Raw genomic sequence first — 19,797 nt, 5'->3', positions numbered from 1 at the left:
CCCTTGCGGTATTCCACTGAATAAAGTGGCCCAGTTGGAGAACATCCCATTAACTATAACTCGCTGTTCCCTTTTATCCAGCCATTACTTACCCAAGTACAAATAGTAACCCTAATCGATGGAGTGCACCACAATGCTACTATCTTTCTCTTTTTTGTAACTTGGTCTCTGAGGACCTTCAGTTTGGTCAAAGTATCGAACTTGTAAAACTTAGCAAACGTATTTGAACCAAAGTAGCTGCTCGGCAGAGCTGTAAAGACGAGACACCCTGGACAGCCACCCAAAAAGAACCCACCGACCTAGTACAGTGGGCATGTACAGATTTTGGAACTGGCAAGCCTGCCGTGGAAAAAGCATGCTGGATAGTGAGCCTGATCCAGCATGCAATGGACTGCTTTGAAGCAGGACACCAAATTTTATTGGGATCATAGAGAACCAACAGTGAGTCGGGTTTCCAGTAACGAGCTGTTCTCTTTACATACACCTCCAAAGCCCTCACAACATCCAAAGACTTTGAAGTAGCCGATGTGTCCGTAACAGCCGAAACCACAATAGGTTGGTTGATGTGAAGCGCGGACACCACCTTAGGAAGAAATTGTTGAGTTCTAAGTTCAGATCTGTCCTCATGGAAAATTAAGTAGGGACACTTGTGAGACAACGCCCCTAGCTCCGACACACGTCTTGCTGAAGTCAAGGCCAACAGTGTGATGGTCTTCCAAGTAAGGTACTTTACGTTCACCTCCTGTAATGGTTCAAACCAGTCTGATTGGAGGAACTGCAGCACCAAATTGAGATCCCAAGGTGCTGTGGGAGGCACAAAGGGAGGTTGTAAGTGCAGAATACCTTTCAAGAACATCTGGACCCCAGGGAGAGAAGCCAATTGTTTCTGAAAGAAAATAGACAAGGCCGAAATCTGGACTTGGTGTGTCTGCTCTCACACCAAGAGACATACTTCTTCCAGATATGGTGGTAATGTTTAGACGTTACCCCCTTCCTGGCTTGGATCATAGTCGGGATGACCTTGTTAGGAATCCCTCTTCTGGCGAGAATCATCCGTTCAACTTCCATGCCGTTAAACTTAGCCGCGGTAAGTCTTGAAGATCCTCGCGAAGAGGCAGAGGCCATGGATTTTCGATCAGCATCTCAAGAAGATCCGCATACCAGGCCCTTCGCGGCCAGTTCGGAGCAATGAGGATTGCTTGAACATTTTACCTTTTTATTCTCTTTATAATTCTTGGGATCAGAGGAAGTGGAGGAAGCACGTACATCAGCTGAAAGACCCATGGAGTTGTCAGAGCGTCTACCGCCACTGATGTGGGTCTCTCGACCTGGTACAATACTGCTTGAGCTTCTTGTTGAGTCGAGAGGCCATCATGTCGATATCCCTACCAACGTGTCAACTAAATGAACAGCTCCGGGTGAAGGCCCCACTCCCTCGGGTGCAGGTCATGCCTGCTGAGGAAGTGTGCTTCCCAGTTGTATACTCCCGGAATGTAGAGCGCCGACAATGCCACGGCGTGTTTTTCTGCCCAGAGATTCTTGACACCTGTGACATTGCTGCTCTGCTTTTCGTTCTGCCCTGTCAGTTTATGTACATTACCGCCGTCACATTGTCCGACTGGACTTGAATGGCCTGATTCCGAAGTAGAGATGAGGCTTGCAGAAGGGCGTTGTAGATAACCCTAAGTTCCAGGATGTTTACTGGAAGGACGACTTTCTGATTTGACCATCTTCCTTGAAATTGCACCCCCCCCGAGGGACTGCTCCCCAACCTTTGAGGCTTGTGTCTGTGGTTAGCAGAATCCAATTCTGAATCCCGAACCTCCAACCCTGGACAAGGTGAGAAGTCTGTAGCCACCACAGAAGGGAGATCTCGGCTTTTGGTGACAGACGGATCCTCTGGTGCATGTGAAGATGTGATCCAGACCATTTGTCCAATAGATCCAGCTGGAAGGGCCTCATGAAACTTTCCGTACTGAATCGCCTCGTAAGAGGCCACTGTTTTCCCCAGAAGATGAATGCACAGATGCACCGGGATCCGGGTTGGCTTCAGGACAGCTTGAACCATCGACTGGATTACCATAGCCTTCTCCAAGCGAAGGAACACTCTCTGAGACTCTGTGTCCAGTATCATTCCCAGGAAAGGAAGCCTCTGTGTCAATTCCAGGTGAGATTTTGGTAAATTCAGAATCCACCCTTGATCTAGGAGTAATCTGGTTGAGAGGTCAATGCTGTTCAACAACCGTTCCCTGGACGGTGCCTTTATCAGAAGATCGTCCACGTACGGAATTGTGTTCATGCCCTGTTTGCGGAGTAGAAATATCATCTCTGCCATTACTTTGGTGATTACCCTCGGTGCTGTGGAGACACCAAATGGCAGGGCCTGGAACTGGTAGTGACAGTCCTGCAGTGCAAACCGTAGATAAGCCTGATGAGGCAGCCAGATCTTAATGTGAAGGTATGCATCCTTGATATCCAGAGACACTAGGAATTCACCCTCCTCCAGACCTGAGATCACCGTTCTCAGAGACTCCATCTTGAATTTAAACATTCGTAAGTACGGGTTCATTGACTAGGTTCAAAACCGGTCTTACCGAACCGTCCAGTTTCAGTACTAGAAACAAGTTGAAATAATACCCCTTGTTTTGCAGATGAGGTGGAACTGGAATAATGAACTGAGTCTGTACCAGTTTTTGAATGGCGTCCTGTAAAGTTATACTTGCCTCTTGCGAAACTGGTAAGCCTGATTTGAAGAATCTGTGAGATGGGAACTCCTGGAACTCCAGTCTGTAGCCCTGGGAAATAAGATCTATGACCCAGGGATCCTGGCACGAATTGTCCAGATGTGACTGAAGAATTTCAGTCGGGCTCCCACCTGCCAGTCTTCCAGGCATCGCAGTCCACCATCATGCTGAAGGTTTTGGTGAAGCAGAGCCTGAGCTCTGTCCCTGAGAACCGGCAGTTGCTGGTTTGCGTGGTTTACCTCTAGCACCTCTGGTGGCGGTAGAAGAACCTCTGGCCTTGCCCCTATATTTGGCAGTCTGAAAGGACTGTAAATTGGGACCTGAGTAAGGCTTCCTGGCTGAGGGAGCTGCAGAAGGAAGATATGTGGACTTACCCGCAGTAGCTTTGGAGATCCATTTGTCTAGTTCATCTCCACATAAGGCCTCTCCTGTGAAAGGTATGCCTTCCACACCCTTCCTGGAGTCTGCATCAGCAGTCCGCTGGGTAGCCATAAGCCCCTGCGTGCTGACACTACCATAGCAGTGGTGCGTGCATTAAGCAATCCTATTTCTTTTATGGCTTCCACGATAAAGTTCGCAGACTCCTGTATATGTTGCAGGAGTAAAATAGATACCTTGCCTCAAGGGGAGATTAACTCCTCAATTAGGTTACCCGAATATTTGGCAATGGCTTTAGTAATCAACCCACATGCTACAGTGGGTCTATGGGCCACACCAGCAGCTGTATACAAGGATTTGAGTGTGGTCTCAATTTTATGATCAGCCGTGTCTTTCAGGGAGGCTGCACCCACGACAGGCAATACGATTTTTCGTGACAGCCTGGATACTGATGCATCCACTATCGGTGGATTTTCCCATTTTTAACTATCCTCCGGAGGAAAAGGAAAAGATGATAGCAACCTTTTATGGATTTGAAATTTCCTATCAGGAATAACCCACGGTTCTTCAAACAGGGTATTTACTGTAGTTCCTTTGACACAGGAAAAGTGGCTGAGGATTTATTTTTTATATTAAAATAAGTTTCCTCACTCTCCTCTGTCATCTTATCAGGGATATGCAGAACTTCTCTGATAGCCTCTACGAGAGCCTCTATTCCCTGTGACAGAGTAGCCTGCCCAACCTCTGAAACCACCTCCCCCTCCTCCAAGTCTGACCTTTCATCATCAGTCAGACTGCAGAATATGGGCTAAAGTATTGACAATCTCTCACTGCTGCAACTTTGACATCCACCCATTACATGCTTTTTGTACTATGCTAGGTACTGACAATTTTATCTTTAACTAGTTATTTCTAGGCCAGACTATAGTCTGTTCTCACTGTGTATTAGTGGGGGTATAGTATACCTTGGGGCAACCTTTTGTTGTGGGTGGAGTTTTCAGAGGGTGGGGGCTGCTATCAATTAACCCTGTATCCATGTCTGCATGGTTATTTAACTAGTATAGATCAATGCTGCAAGCATCTTAGGCTGCAAGCATTTTAGTTGCTAAGTATGTTAGTGTAAAGTATGATATAATATTTGGAGATATACGGAGATAAACAGGAGAGAAACAGAAGGACAGCAGGCTATCTCCCTCATCTCCACAAAAGAACTGCAAACAACAGACTACAGTGAGTTACCCATACCACTACCAGTAATGCCTGCAGCCTGCACAGCCTGGATACTGAACAACCTGTCTGATTAAGTAGCAGCCCTACTGCATTCACACATTGCTCACACTCTCATGTACACAATCTACAACCACTGTGTATCCATCTCAGCCTTTCCGTTCCTAACATTATTTCTTAAAATTCTGTTTGCACTGTGTTTTGCTTACATTACACCCCACATTCTCCTTGTTCATTCTATATTACACCTACACCATTCTATTCCCCTGAACACTACTGTACCAAATTATGGCTCCTCGATCCTGTCACATACCAATCCTCACTGCCAGGTCTCACCACCCAAATTCAAAATCACCCACAAACACTCAGAACCCAGCCAACCTTATCCCTATCTCCCCTGTCCCCTCCATTCCTTTCTCCTGTGCACTCTGGAATGCTAGATCAATCTGCAACAAGCTGCCAACTATCCACGACCTCTTCATCTCCCACTCTTTTCACCTTCTCGCCATCACTGAAACCTGGCTCTCCTCCTTTGACACCACCTCCCCTGCTGCCCTCTCCTACGGAGGTCTCTCCTTCACCCACACAGTCAGAACTGATGGTCGCCAGGGTGGAGGCGTGGGCGTCCTTCTCTCCCCTAACTGCACCTTTCGTGTCATCCCACCTGAGCCCTCTCTCACCTTCTCCACCTTCGAGGTCCACACTATCCGCCTCTTCTACCCCATTCACCTCCTTGTGGCAGTGATCTACCGCCCCCCTGGCCACTGTTCACCTTTCCTTGACAACTTTGCTGCCTGGCTTCCCCACTTTCTCTCCTCCGACCTCCCCTCTGTCATCCTTGGAGACTTTAACATCCCTATTGACATCACTAATGCCGCTTCCACTAATCTTCTCGCCCTTTCCACCTCCTTTGGACTTTCTCAATGGACCTCCACCCCTACTCACAATCTCGGCCACTCCCTCGACCTTGTCTTCACCCACCGATGTGATCTCTCTGATTTCTCAAACTCTTCCTTCCCTCTCTCTGACCACCATCTGCTTTCTTTCACCCTCTCATCCTCCCTCCTCCTCTCCATGCCCAGACCCCACCACCACCAGACGCAATCTCGGGTTTCTCAACCCCACTTTCATGTCCTCCCTCGAGACTTTCCTCTCTCCTCTTTCCACTATGACTTGTCCCAACCAGGCAGCCACCTTCTATAACTCTTCCCTAACCGATGCTCTCGACTCTGTGGCCCCCTCTCCTCTGTCCCCCTCCGCCGCTCCAAACCCCAACCCTGGCACACCAAACTAACACGTTTCTTACAAAAATGCTCACGCTCCGCTGAACGCTACTGGAGGAGATCTCACTCTCTGCCGGACTTCCTCTATTTCAAGTTTATTCTCTCCTCCTACAGCTCTGCTCTTTCCCTCGCCAAGCAATCCTTTTTCCAAGCACTCATCTCTTCTCAGTCCTCCTGTCCACGCCGTCTCTTTGAAACTTTCAACACTCTCCTTCGCCCCCCTCCTCCTCCCCTCGCATCCTCCCTCACTGCCACTGACTTTGCCTCCTTCATCTCCAAAATTGAGGATATCCGACACGACATCTCCCGCCGTCACCCCTCTGCTACCCCCCTGCCCCCTTTATCCCTCCCCTCCATCTATCCCACCCTGTCCTCCTTCCATCCCACTTCAGAAAAGGAAGTCCACTCCCTCATCTTATCCTCCCCCCCCCACCACCTGCCCCCTGGACCGCCTTCCCTCCCGTCTTCTCCGCTCCCTCTCCCCCACTGCCTGCTCCCACCTTGCTCACCTCTTTAACCTGTCCCTCTCCACCGGCATCTTCCCCTCGCCATTCACACATGCTCTGGTCTCGCCTATTCTCAAAAAAACCAAACTCGACCCCTCATCACCCACTAACTACCGCCCCATCTCTCTTCTCCCTTTCGCCTCCAAATTACTTGAACAACTAGTCTACAGCCATCTCACAAGCTACCTCTCTGACAACTTCATCCTCGATCCACTACAATCTGGCTTTCGCCCACTCCACTCAACTGAGACTGCCCTGGTGAAAGTCACCAATGACCTGCTCTCGGCCAAATCCAGGGGCCACTTCTCTCTGCTCATCCTTCTGGACCTCTCTGCTGCCTTTGACACCGTAGATCATCCTCTCCTCCTCGGCACACTCCAAAACGCTGGCCTCTCTAGCACTGTCCTTGACTGGTTTTCTTCTTACCTCACTAACCCGCTCCTTCTCTGTGTCTGCATCCAGCACCACCTCACACCCTTCCATCCTTCCTGTTGGTGTCCCTCAGGGTTCTGTCCTTGGACCCCTTCTGTTCTCCCTGTATACCTCTTCCCTGGGTGCGCTCATTAACTCATTTGGCCTTCAATACCACCTCTATGCTGATGACACACTACCTCTCATCTCCTGATCTGTTCCCCTCTGTCCTCTCTCTCAGGTTTCCAGCTGCCTCTCTGCAATTTCCTCCTGGATGTCTGAATGCTCTCTAAAGCTCAACATGGACAAAACGGAACTCATCATCTTCCCCCCATCCAGAGCAACACCCCCGACCAATATCTCCATCATTGTTGACAACACCACCATCTCCCCGTTCCCCAACTCCGCTGCCTGGGCATCACTCTTGACTCCTCCCTCTCCTTTGCACCCCACATCCAAGCTCTGGCACAATCCTGTCGTTTCCAGCTACGCAACATTGCTCGTATCAGGCCATATCTCTCCCAGAGTGCAACTAAACTCATCATCCACTCACTGGTCATCTCACGACTTGACTACTGTAATGTCCTCCTCACTGGCCTCGCTTGCTCCCATCTTGCTCCCCTCCAATCTGTCCTGAACTCCGCAGCTAGGCTTATCTTCCTCTCCCGCCGCACCACATCTGCCACTCCCCTTCAACAAAATCTACACTGGCTCCCATTCCCCTACAGAATCCTCTTCAAACTCCTCACCCTCACATACAAGGCCATCTCTAATTCCACTGCTCCCTACATCTCCAACCTCCTTTCCCTTCATACTCCCTCCCGCCCCCTACGGTCGACTAATGACCGTCGCCTCTCCACCGCCCTGGTCACTGCTTCCCATGCACGAGTTCAGGATTTTGCCCGTGCTGCACCCCTTCAGTGGAACGCACTCCCTCGCTCCATTAGACTCTCCCCAACCTTGCAAAGCTTCAAACGGGCACTAAAAACCCACCTATTCATCAAAGCATACCCTCCCGATGCATAACCCAGTGCTGAAGCCGCGCCCCCACCCCCCTGCCTCATGCCGTGAACATCTCAGCTTTGCTTGCATACTGCCATCAGGCTACCTCCCACTTGCCTGCACCTCTTGTCATCTGTCGCCCCTCCCCACTAGATTGTTAGCTCTTCAGAGCAGGGCCCTCTTTCCTCTTGTTATCTAAGCCCTCGTCTCAACACATTTCACTCACAGCTCTCCCCTACTCAACGACCATCTTTATCCTGCTAGTAAAGGCTCATCTCCATCTATGGCCACCAGCCTCTAGTAGTACGATGATCACTCCCTCGATACTTACATCTTAGCTGTATTATGTCTTGAGAATGTGTGGTGCTCTGTTTTCTGTACTCTATTTCTGTTATTTATTTACTGTAATGCAATGTTTTTTTCCCCTGTACTGTCCTTTGTACGGCGCTGCGAAACACATGTGGCACCTTATAAATAAAATATAATAATAAAGTACGTTTTTACTGACAAATGGAAGGGGACTGAGACACTGGTTTGGGTACCGAGTCTCTTTACATAAACTCAGTCTTAGATTGTCTTAAGTTTTGTGTCTCTTTCTCATTGCAGGACAATTTAGTAGAAAAATTGGAAATCATTCCCCTAATGGACTCCAGCCATGCTGGCTCTGCCCTGCTAGCATGGGAAGGTACACTACGCTGAATACACACTAGTGAACCCCCTGGAGAACAGAAACACTGTGCCTTACATGAAACACACTTTTTGCCTGACATACTGTAACAGTGACAGCACACACACACACAAGAAAAGATTAAATACACAATTAAGCCACAAAGAACTCTTCCAGGGAGACACAGTGAAAGTATAGAGCCAGCACACAGCGCCCTTACCGCTAATTTCAAGCTTAGCTGGGTCGCAGATTAAGTACCTAAGATTAGGGACTTAGTACACTAATATCCGCTCCCCCCTGCTATGAACCCCTGGTATCGCTGAGGTAATCTGGAGTCTCTCTGGAGGAGCTGTGCATCCCTGTCAGTCAGAGTCTGTGTCAGCTGCAGAGGGAAAATGGTGCTGTGAGCTGCTGGATCCACTCATAGTGAAGCCCTGCCCCTTCAATGGCACGCGGTCTTCCCACTCTTTTTTATACTGGCTGAGGTAATTTAGTGCCTAAAATGGAGTCAGCCCCCTTTTAAGTCTGTAATGCCAAGGACATATAGTGTACTGAGACTCAGTTCGCCCCCTCAGAAGCTGTGCGTCTGCATTGTGTAGCGTCTGGAGACCCAGTCGCCCTATGTTGAAGCCGTGTGTGTCTGTACCCTCATGCCACCATAATGGCCGGCGACCCGCTAACCAGGACGCCGGCTTAGTACTCACCACTCTTCTTTCTTCTGGCTGTTAGGGCTGGCGGTGTGCTGCGGGAATGTACATACGCCGTGGTGCGGCTTGCGAATAGTTCCCTCAGGAGCTAGTGTCCTGTCAGCGGGGAACGGGACCATTAACCCTTCAAGAGGTTGGGCCATCCCCCCCACTAAGTCCCACGAAGCAGGCAGGCTGGTGCCATTCAGTACTGCCTGAAAATAACAAACAAACTAAATTCAGAAAACTCTTCAGGAGCTTCCAGAGACGTGACCGGCTCCTCCCGGCACATTTTCTAAACTGAGTCTGGTAGGAGGGGCATAGAGGGAGGAGCCAGTGCACACTATCAAATTTTTAAAGTGCCCAAGGCTCCTAGTGGACCAGTTTATACCCCATGGTACTAAATGGAATCCCAGTGTCCCCTAGGACATAAGAGAAATTAGTTTATGGAGACTGATTTTATGTTGGCCTGCTGAATATAGAACACCAATTGCAGTGGTGTTATCAAAATGTTACAGGGTTAGGTAAGGGGTCCCCAAAGTTAGAATGCCAGCGGACAGAATACAGACAGCGGTATACTTACGTTCAGGATGCTGTTGGGATTCTCAGCGGTCGGGATTCCAGCGCACCATTTGAAATACCACATTCTCTTTTATTGTTCTGTATCATTGTCTAGAGAAGACTCATGCATTTGTGGTTGTTATTGTTAGTTCACTGCTTAGATTGAATTGTTATTCTTTAGTGTGCATGTAATTGTTTTAACTAAACATGTGATTCTAGTCAAGTGAATGCATGGCTGATTAATCAGTGTATTGCATGTTTATATGCATAGACAGACTTTGTTACTTCATATTATTGTCCGCAATGCTTTGTTTTGTGGTTTATTTGTTTTAGCAAATGCAGCCATATTATAATTGTGGCTACTAGTGTATGCTGAGAATTGTAGTGTTACATAGACTGGTTGGCTGCATATTACCTGTCTCCAGTAGAGTAGATAAGATGGGATACAGTTAAAATGCCGGCGGACAGGATCTCGGCGGTCGAAATACCAATGCCGAAATCCCGAATGAAGGCATAAGACCGGTGTCAAAACACCGACGCCTGGAATCTCGATTGTTGTAATAGCAGGACGTGCTTGTGTCCTGCCGCGGGGAGGGGGGGGGGGGGGGGGTAGATTAGGTGTAGGCATTAGAAGGGGAGTTAGGGTTAGTGATGGGAAGGATATGGGTAGGTACCGGGGAGGGAGAGTGGGGTGTTTGGGTTAGGCACCAAGTGGGGAGGGTTAGGTTTACGCAGCGGGGAAGGGTTAGAGTTAATCACCCACATGGGAGGGTTAGGGTAGGGGGCAGGGGAGGCTTAAGGTACTATCTGGGTGGTTGTCAGGATTCTGATGGTCAGGATGCCACTGTCGGTATTCAAACTGCCGGTATCCAGTCCATCGGGATATAATACTGAATGCGATAAGATTACTCTAACCCTCAATGGCATTCAGTTACGAGGTGCAGGGTTTCAGAGATCGCAGTTTTCACCCTGTTATTTAATTATTTCCAATACACACCACCAATTTCTGCTTTAGTAATACTACCAGGCACCTGTCTAATAACAGAAACCCCATCATCTCCCCCTGCACTGGTTAAGCGCCAAGCTGTGTAATTATGGCTACATTATTGCTTTACATGAGTATGAAGTTAAAAGTGCAACAACATGTACAGTAATTTTACAAATGGTTTTTCCCCAGCCAAGCAGCCTTCCAACAAAAATGTAAAATAAAATAAATCTATAAATCTAATTTCAAATAAGTTTTATTTAAAAATATTTACACTTTGCTAAAAAGAAAATGTACAAAGATATCACAACTTGTGTGTGCAAAAGTCTGATAAACACATGAACAGATACTTCTGGTACTTTTATTTGAGAGAACTGAACTGAAACAATGAAGAAACCAGCATGTCATCATCACACTGGTGAGCTCAGCTCTGAGAATGGTAACTGTCCAACAATCCATTAAGGAGGATACATTGTATCTATAGATGGATACCGGACATGCCATGCATCTGCTGAGTCTACCTGTAGCCAGAATATCCGGCCAGAATATCCTGAAAAAACATAATATTTTTAAATATAATTAGATCAGTATAGCACTCTGAAATACATATAATTTTTACATATAATTAGATCAGTATAGCATTCTGAAATATATTTTTTACATAATTAGATCATTATAGCACTCTGAAATATATATAATTTTTACATATAATTAGATCAGTAGAGCACTCTGAAATACATGTAATTTTTACATATAATTAGATCAGTATAGCATTCTGAAATATATTTTTTACATAATTAGATCAGTATAGCACTCTGCAATATATATAATTTTTCGCGATTGTGGCTGATAGGCTACTGCCCTATAAAGGAAAAGAAAAGCCAAGCTATTACCTAGTCATCTCACCTAGGTGCAAGAGTCCATGGTTATTGGATAATAAATATAAGGAATGGATGTCCCGGGTCATGCTAAAGTGTCAACATAAAAAACTAAGGCGTTAGCCAAAAATTATAAGTAGATCAATCATCAAAAACTGATTAATACTATTTTTAGAACGTGTAAATGATGGATTTACACATTTTAATCAGCAAACCACCTTCCACCAGCTGTGGCTTGGCTGCTCAACCACATCAGTCATTTACGTCTCCAGATACAAAATCCTAATTATGCAGATTGCACAAGGAGGCTGACAAAGCAGCGGACTAGATAGGGAGTACATACATACAAACATCCAGCCAGATGTGTTGGTAAATCAGTCAACATACAGTACAGCTTTCAAATTTCCCTATTCTTGTATACCTGTAGAATCACCCACTGTTAGATGAGAGTAGTTGCTGCCCAGGCACACTTGCTCATACTAGTTGGGAGACAGGGCCAACTGATAAACTATTTAGTTTGCCAGAAGATCCTCCTTTAACAAAAAGTTACAAGAGATGACATTTTTTAAGTGCCCAGAAAGGCAGCAATACAAAGCGTGGCTACAAAGAAACACATCCAAATATCTGATGTTATACAGGTTGAGTCTCCCTTATCCAAAATGCTTGGGACCAGAGGTATTTTGGATATGGGATTTTTCCGTATTTTGGAATAATTGCATACCATAATGAGATATCATGGTGATGGGACCTAAATCTAAGCACAGAATGCATTTATGTTACATATACACCTTATACACACAGCCTGAAGGTCATTTTAGCCAATATTTTTTATAACTTTGTGCATTAAACAAAGTGTGTGTACATTCACACAATTCATTTATGTTTCATATACACCTTATACACACAGCCTGAAGGTCATTTAATACAATATTTTTAATAACTTTGTGTATTAAACAAAGTTTGTGTACATTGAGCCATCAAAAAACAAAGGTTTCACAATCTCACTCTCGCTCAAAAAAGTCAGTATTTCGGAATATTCCGTATTTCGGAATATTTGGATATGGGATACTCAACCTGTATTTACAGAGAGCAGCAGAGTCCTTTTCAAAAGAGGAAACATTTTCAACATTTCCTAACTCAAAAGGCTGTTAAAAATCCTGTGAAGTTTACATTACATTTATGTATTATCAGCTTAAATCCAAATGTGTTTTTCCATCTAATATTAGGATTACCTTCTACACTTTTGGCTCTGTGCTAAAAAAATAATAATGTAATTTCGGACACAACAAGGTAGAAAACTGCAGCACTGTAACCTGTGGAAGACTGGACAAGATAACGCAGTAAGAGACTGCTATCTAGTTCAAAGGACCAGCATTTTCTATGTTATCCTTTCTTTAAGAATCATCTCTCTACAAGGATTTAAAGAAGGGGGTTACTTGTTCTTTAAATTTCTTTACTGAATAGTGGCAATACTGGCACGGGTATTTGCGTTTTGTTTTTTTGCCAAATTCCTGGATTATTTTCTGGACGTGGATGTATCTCTGGACGCTGGAAGGTGAGTATAATTATCTTTTATTTTCAGGTATCCGTGGATTCTACTTGGAGAAGAGGACCGACTGCTTCGTGTCAACATAGGTAAGTATGTGTGTGTCGGCAGTATGTAATAAAGTTGTACAAGTCATGGTGTGTGTCTCCTGTTTTTATTTGGGTATTTTTTTTCCAGTAGTACTACAGGTACCAGCGGGCCCGTTTTTCTCCCGCATGCTGGTACTTGTGGTTCTCCAAGTACCAGCTTGCGGAGGAGTCTTGCTGGGACTTGTAGTACTACTGGAAAAAACAATATTCTTGTCATTTTTCTCAAGGCTATCAGCCTCCCATCCGCAGCCATTGGATGGGGGGGACAGCCTCGGGCTTCACCCCTGGCCCTTGGGTGGCTGGGGGGGGGGACCCCTTGATTGAAGGGGTCCCCACTCCCCCAGGGTACCCCGGCCAGGGGTGACTAGTTGGATATTTAATGCCACGGCCGCAGGGCACTGTATAAAAGTGACCCCCGGCTGTGGCATTATCTGTCCAGCTAGTGGAGCCCGATGCTGGTGTGAAAAATACGGGGGACCCCTACTCGTTTTGTCCCCCGTATTTTTTGCACCAGCATCAGGCGCAGAGCCCGGTGCTGGTTTTAAAAATACGGGGGATCCTCTGTCAAATTTTCCCCCGCATTTTTAGAACCAGGACCAGCTCGAAGAGCCCGAGGCTGGTTATGCTTTGGAGGGGGGACCCCACGCCATTTTTTCCCGTTTTTTAAAATCGCGGCAAAATCCGGCAAATCGGCCATTTTTCGCCCGCGGGAATGTCGAATCCGTTTTTCATTGAATATGGTGAATTCCGGCAGCCACCTGCCGGAATTCACCTGTCGAATTGTGTCGAATTAAAAAAACGGCGATAATTTGCCGCGATTCGCCGTGAATTGCATATACCCCATAGTGTGTTAATGGGATTGCACAGAGAAGCAGTAGCACACAGACCACAAAATACAGTGTGCGTTGTCTTTTCTCTGCTCCCTATTTTAGAGCCCCAACGGCACAAACTTGGATTTCATAGATTCCAAGATTATACATGTAAACGTCTAATTAACAAACCAAGTAAAAAACAATCACATTTTAATGAAACTATATATAGCTAGCTAGCTAGTATGCCTGAATGTTATACTTTACAGAAGAAAAGTTTCAATAATTAGCAGACGCTCTTATTGGTTAGCTTCTATCAATTACAAAAAAATTAGTTTTTAAAAGCATTCTGCTGGAAACAGAGCAGGGTCACATGGGTTTTAGAACACCTAGTTTAAAAAAAAACACAAAACAGAAAACTAGGAGAATATTCAGTTACATAAATATGTCAATAGGGGCTACTGTACTGCCACACTGGAGTGTGGCATGGACAGGGGTACATTGTTTAATGTTTATGTGAAACTTTCCCTCAAACAAGTTTCAACAGTTTTACAAAACTTCAATATAACCCATTTTCTCTTGTTTTGCCATTTTATGTGACTAAACTCAGTATGTTTGGGTGCGTCAAGCGCAAAAAACCCCCCCCACCTGACTGCTCTTATTATAATGTTATGTCCTGTAATTCTGAGTGGGATCAAGTAATGCGTGTGGATGAGAGATGTAGATCTTGTGCAGAGCGGAGAGGTCGGGTAGGAAGATATTTTGAGATAAGCGAAGAGATGTATGTTGGGCAGTTTGGTTAATGTCCTTTAAGTAAGTAAAAGCATTTTCTATTGAATACGGGAGAATACCGGTAACTAACGGAGGAACTGACAGAGTGGATCCACATATGAACATCTAATGAGGAAAATTAGCCTTCAACCACCTCCTGCATATACTGCAGAATCTGCTAATTAGCAGCCGGATAGGAGGGATCATTCTCCTCTAACTTAGAAGTTAATGCCCCTCTTGGGGTAATGATTTATAGAACGGTACTATAACCATATTGTATCCTGAGCAAGAGCGAACTGTTAAACAATAGGACGATTCAAATATTAACCATTTGTTCTACTGCTAACCACATTGCTATTTTGTTTCATATACTGTGTGAGAGTAGTTACAGTTACACTGTATCAGAATTGTGTGCACTCTGCCTTAATACACAGATATTTTCTTACCTACATCTCATCCTTGAAGAGCGCTAGAACCCACACCCCAATTTAAAATATTGTTGTACACAAGGGTCGGGTACCCTTGCGCAGGTTCTATGAGCACTCAAGAATACACGTCCTAACGAGCCCAAACAGAAGCGCCCAATCTCTGTATTTTTACACAAGTCTCTCGATGGGCATGGGAGATGAGAAATGGGACTGTAATTTGAGAGAGTTGGGGTCAGAAATGTATTTTTTCAGAATGGGAGTAAACACTGCATGTTCGAACAGGGATGGAAAGATACCAGTAGAGAGACAGAGATTACAGATGTTAAGTTAAGTTTGGGATGAGCACAGGAGACAGAGCTTTACTTATTTTTGAGGATATAGTATCAAGAGGAGAGGTAGTAGAGTAGGCAGATGAGAATAGTGTAGATGCTTCATTTTCATTTGTGGGATCAAATGAAGAGAAGGTACCAAAGGGTTCAGGAAGGGAACTGAGCAGGTAACTTGCTATGGAAGAGCATACCATTTCATTTCGGATCTTATCAATCTGGTCATTGAAATAGGAAGCAAGATTTTGTGCACTGATAGTAGCTGGTGGGATTGGTGAGGGAGGGTTAAGAAGTGATTTAAATGTATTAAAAAGTTGCATGGGGTTAGAGGCATGAGCAGAAATGAGAGATTGAAAATGTTTGTTTGGCAGTGTCCAGGGCATTACGATAAGAGTGGTAAACGGAAGTCACTTGAAGTACGAGATTTACGTCACTGACGTTCTACTTTGTTTTGAAAGTATTTCTAGGTGTCTTGTGAATTTATAGTGCCACGGTTGACATCGAAGTCTATGTGAAGTGTGATGAGTAACTGGTGCCACTTCATCGAGCGCTATTTCTAGAGTCTGGTTCAGGTGTGATACAGCAGTCTCAGTAGAGGTGAATGTAGAAATTGGTAAGAATAGTTGTTGCAGAGAGGTGGATAGTGGTCAAAAAGTAATAATGTTAATATTTCTGCGAGTTTGTGGAGGTTTGTAGGCTTCTATGACATGGAGTTTGAAGTAATGGGGGAAAGCATGCAGGTGAGAAATGTTCTGAGAGGGAAAGGAGTGTAAATTCAAAAACTGAGCATAGTCTGGTGAATACAAGATTAAGGCAGTGGCCCTACTGATGAGTAGAGGAGTCAGTCCGAGAGAGGAGTTTAGAGAGAGTAATTTAGAGGAATGAGCAGAAGATTTCAGACTATCAATAGGGATATTGAAATCACCCATGATGATAGTGGGGATGTCAGAGGATAAGAAGTGAGAGAGCCAGGCAGAAAAATCTTATAGAAATTGATGTTTGGGTTGCCCAGGTGGGTGATCAATAGCAGCACTATGCAGCAAGAAAGGGGTAAAAATCCTTATAGAATGTACTTTGTATGATGTAAATGAGATTGATGGAATCTGTGGTAGAACAGTGTATGTAAAAGATTGGGATAGTAATATTCCAGCCCCACCTCCTTTACTGTTTTCAGGCCTGGAAGTGTGTGTAAAGTGGAGACCACCATGTGACAATGCTGCAGGGGAGGCAGTGCCTGATGGTGTGAGCCAAGTTTCTGTTATAGCCAGCAGATTGAGGCAAAGATGAAGAGGTCACGGATGGATGGATAGATGAAGAGTTCATGGATTGTTTGCAAACGGAGTGTGAATTCTAGAAGGCACAATTTAGTATTTTGTACGGTGATTGGAGACATGTGAGGTTTATAAGGTTAGCTGGATTTCTGTAATGCTGCAAATTACGTGAATATGAGTGCGGCAAGAGGTTGGGGTCTGTCTATGTCACCAGCTAACAAAAGCAGAAGAGAAAGATAAATATAGTTATAGGAAGTATGTGAGTGTTTTTATGGTGGCAGGGTGTGGATGTTACAGTCAAAGTATGTACGTAAGTTAAAAAGCTCACAGGTGTTGATAAGAGGGGAGTGGATAATTGAAGCAGCAATGTGTACAGAGAGGCGAGTTTCAGGGAGATTGAATGATGTAATAATCTTGGAGCGAATACTATGTAGTGATATAAGAAAAAGCAATTTGTGGTACATGGTGCATTTAATAAGTCAAAGGTTATTTTGCGTTAGTGGCAAATAAGTTAAAGTTATAAAAGTTTTAAATACCTTTTCTTGATGTTTATTATTAGTAATTACTGTCTGGTTATCATCAAACATACTACATGGCAGAAAGGTTCTAATGCCCAGATCTCTTCTTTCATGGCATCAATAAACACAGGGGTCACCATGTTGGCCTATCATATTATCCTACACATATCAAAATATTCTAAAATGAAATAATAGGATTTTGGTACTTACCAGGTAAATCCTTTCCTTTGAATCCATAGGGGGCACTGGAGTACTCTTGGGATATGGACGGCTTCCGCAGGAAACAGGGCACTGAATATTTAAATTTAGAACTCTCTACCCCTCCATATCCCAGAGTACCTCAGTGTTTTTTACTGAGCCGAACAGGAGCTATAGAGAGGTTGACAATGGAGAATTACATATAACATAACGGACAACAATAAAGTTGACACATAACGTTACTGACAACTAAACAGTTGACACCATAACCGATAGAATTTTATAATTTGAACCAGTGGGTGAAAGTGTGTTACCATAAGACCCCCTGAGCTTACCACAAACCAGGTAAAACTGCTTTGGGTGGGCGTCCAGTGCCGCCTATGGGCCCTCATTCCGAGTTGTTCGCTCGCAAGGCGATTTTAGCAGAGTTACACACGCTAAGCCGCCGCCTACTGGGAGTGAATCTTAGCTTATTAAAGTTGCGAACGATGTAATCGCAATATTGCGATTACAAACTACTTAGCAGTTTCAGAGTAGCTTCAGACTTACTCGGCATCTGCGATCAGTTCAGTGCTTGTCGTTCCTGGTTTGACGTCATAAACACACCCAGCGTTCGCCCAGACACTCCTCCGTTTCTCCAGCCACTCCCGCGTTTTTTCCGGAAACGGTAGCGTTTTTATTCACACGCCCATAAAACGCAGTGTTTCCGCCCAGTAACACCCATTTCCTGTCAATCACACTACGATCGCCGGAGCGAAGAAAAAGCCGTGAGTAAAAAAACTATCTTCATAGCAAAATTACTTGGCGCAGTCGCAGTGCGAACATTGCGCATGCGTACTAAGCAGAAAAACGCTGCGATGCGAAGAAAATTACCGAGCGAACGACTCGGAATGAGGGCCATGGATTCAAAGAAAAGGATTTACCTGGTAAGTACCAAAATCCTATTTTCTTTTTCATCCACTAGGGGTCACTGGAGTACTCTTGGGACGTACCAAAGTTTCCTTTGTGGGCGGGAGAGCTGTTTGGCACCTGTAACACTATGCGGCCAAAGCTAGATGCTGATTCCGCAAACCTATCAAACCTGTAACAGCGCACAAACGTGTGCACTGATGACCATGTAGCCGCACGGCAAAGCTGCGTCGTAGAAGCTCCACGACCAGATGCCCATGAAGCTCCCACAGAACATGTGGAATGAGCTGTTACTGATGTAGGCAGCTGTAACCTAGCATGAAGGTAAGCCTGACGTATAGTCAGTTTTATCCATCTGGATAAGGTCTGCTTAGAAGCTGGCCAACCTATGTTGGCAGCAACATAGAGAACAAACAACGTATCCGTTTTACGAACTGTAGACGTTCGGGATACATAAACGCGTAATGCGCGTACCACATCCAGAGTTCCAGAATGTCCGGTTAACACAGGAACTACTATTGGTTGATTGATGTGAAAAGATGACACTACCTTTGGTAAGAAAGCGGGATTCGTCCGAAGTTCCGCTCTGTCATCATGAAACACCAAATACGGTGGCTTGCCTGACAAGGCACCCAAATCTGAAACACGCCTTGCCTAAGCTAAGGCTAGGAGAAATATTATTTTCCAAGTAATATCCACTTTCAAAATGTGAAGACTGTAAGAAATCTAAAACCAGATTCAAGTCCCATGGCGCTGTAGGTGGAATGAATGGAGGCTGTACTCTGAGGACACCTTGCAGAAAAGTGTGTACCGACGGCAATAGAGCCAATCGGCTTTGAAAATAAATTGACAATGCAGATACCTGCACCTTTAGTGTAGATAAGCGCAGTCCTCCATCTAACCCCGTCTGTAGAAACAACAAAAGACGGGATAACTTGAAAGATGATGTCGGAAACTTCCGAGCTTCACACCCACCTATATAGGCACGCCAAATTCTGTAATAATGAGCTGCCGTAACTGGCTTCCGATTCTGGAATGGCCTCTCTCCTTAAGAGTGCGTTCTCAATAGCCACCTCATCAAACGCAGCCGCGCTAAATCGGGGTAAAGGAACGGACCCTGTTGTAACAAGTCCGGACGGAGTGGAAGCGGGCAAGGACCGAGTGCGAGTAGTCCGCGGAGACCCGAGAACCAAGCTTTCCGAGGCCAATGAGGCGCCACTAGTATGACTGTGACAGACTCTCTTTTGATCCGTTCTAGCACCAGAGGGAGCAGCGGAAACGGTGGGAACAGATACACTAGGCTGTACGGCCAAGCGATTGTGAGAGCATCCACCGCCACTGCCTTTGGATCTCTCGTTCTGGACACCTACTGGTGCGTTTGGTGATTGTGGCGAGACACCATCAGGTCAACTTGAGGGTAACCCCACCTCTGGACCAACATGTGAAACATTTCTGGATTTAATGCCCATTCTCCTGGATGAAAATCCCGACGGCTGAGATAATCCGCCTCCCAGTTGTCCACTCCCGGAATGAACACTGCCGACAATATCACCTGGTGGTATTCTGCCCAATTGAGGATTCGAGCTACATTCCGCATTGCCATG

General features: G+C 45.4%; 1 protein-coding gene across 2 annotated transcripts in view; it reads right to left on the bottom strand.

Moving 5' to 3' along the window:
- Nucleotides 1-10,690: 10,690 nt before the first annotated feature.
- The window catches only part of ZRSR2 (zinc finger CCCH-type, RNA binding motif and serine/arginine rich 2), a 135,600-nt gene continuing 126,493 nt past the window's right edge, over nt 10,691-19,797 (bottom strand). For both annotated transcript variants that reach the window (XM_063955799.1, XM_063955800.1), the window contains exon 12: nt 10,691-11,000. The gene's annotated coding sequence lies outside the window, so the exon portion shown is untranslated. The remainder of the gene's footprint in view (nt 11,001-19,797) is intronic.

This window comes from Pseudophryne corroboree, chromosome 2 (assembly GCF_028390025.1).
Source record: "Pseudophryne corroboree isolate aPseCor3 chromosome 2, aPseCor3.hap2, whole genome shotgun sequence".
NCBI classification, from domain to species: Eukaryota; Metazoa; Chordata; class Amphibia; order Anura; family Myobatrachidae; genus Pseudophryne; species Pseudophryne corroboree.
The sequence above is the reverse complement of the archived record's forward strand: the minus strand, read 5'-3'. Positions and strand labels throughout refer to the sequence as shown.